The sequence below is a fragment of the Penaeus monodon genome, chromosome 27, assembly GCF_015228065.2.
Source record: "Penaeus monodon isolate SGIC_2016 chromosome 27, NSTDA_Pmon_1, whole genome shotgun sequence".
Classification (NCBI taxonomy): domain Eukaryota; kingdom Metazoa; phylum Arthropoda; class Malacostraca; order Decapoda; family Penaeidae; genus Penaeus; species Penaeus monodon.
In genome coordinates, this window is record NC_051412.1 from 7,895,852 (window position 1) to 7,896,202 (window position 351).

Here is a 351-nt window from a genome sequence, read left to right on the forward strand (position 1 = left end):
AAATATTTAACAATCATCATATCTTATTTATATAGAAAATTCATATAATTCAACCAAGATAAATATATATATTTTTTTCAATCTGTATGATATCAACACTACAGAAACGCCCACAAGACTGAGTACGGACGCCATGGCTGTCCATCTTCCTGAAGGACCTGGACCCACTGACGCTGCAGCACATTTACCCTTCACGGAGCAATGGGAGGAGGCATATCCTTACTGACTATGCTCCTATTCACCAACAATGGAGATTGTTCTTGAGATCTCCGGATTTAAGAGTGCAACCCCGTCTCTAACTTATGTATGTATTTAATTAAATATTATGCTGATGACTGTGAATTCATTTCC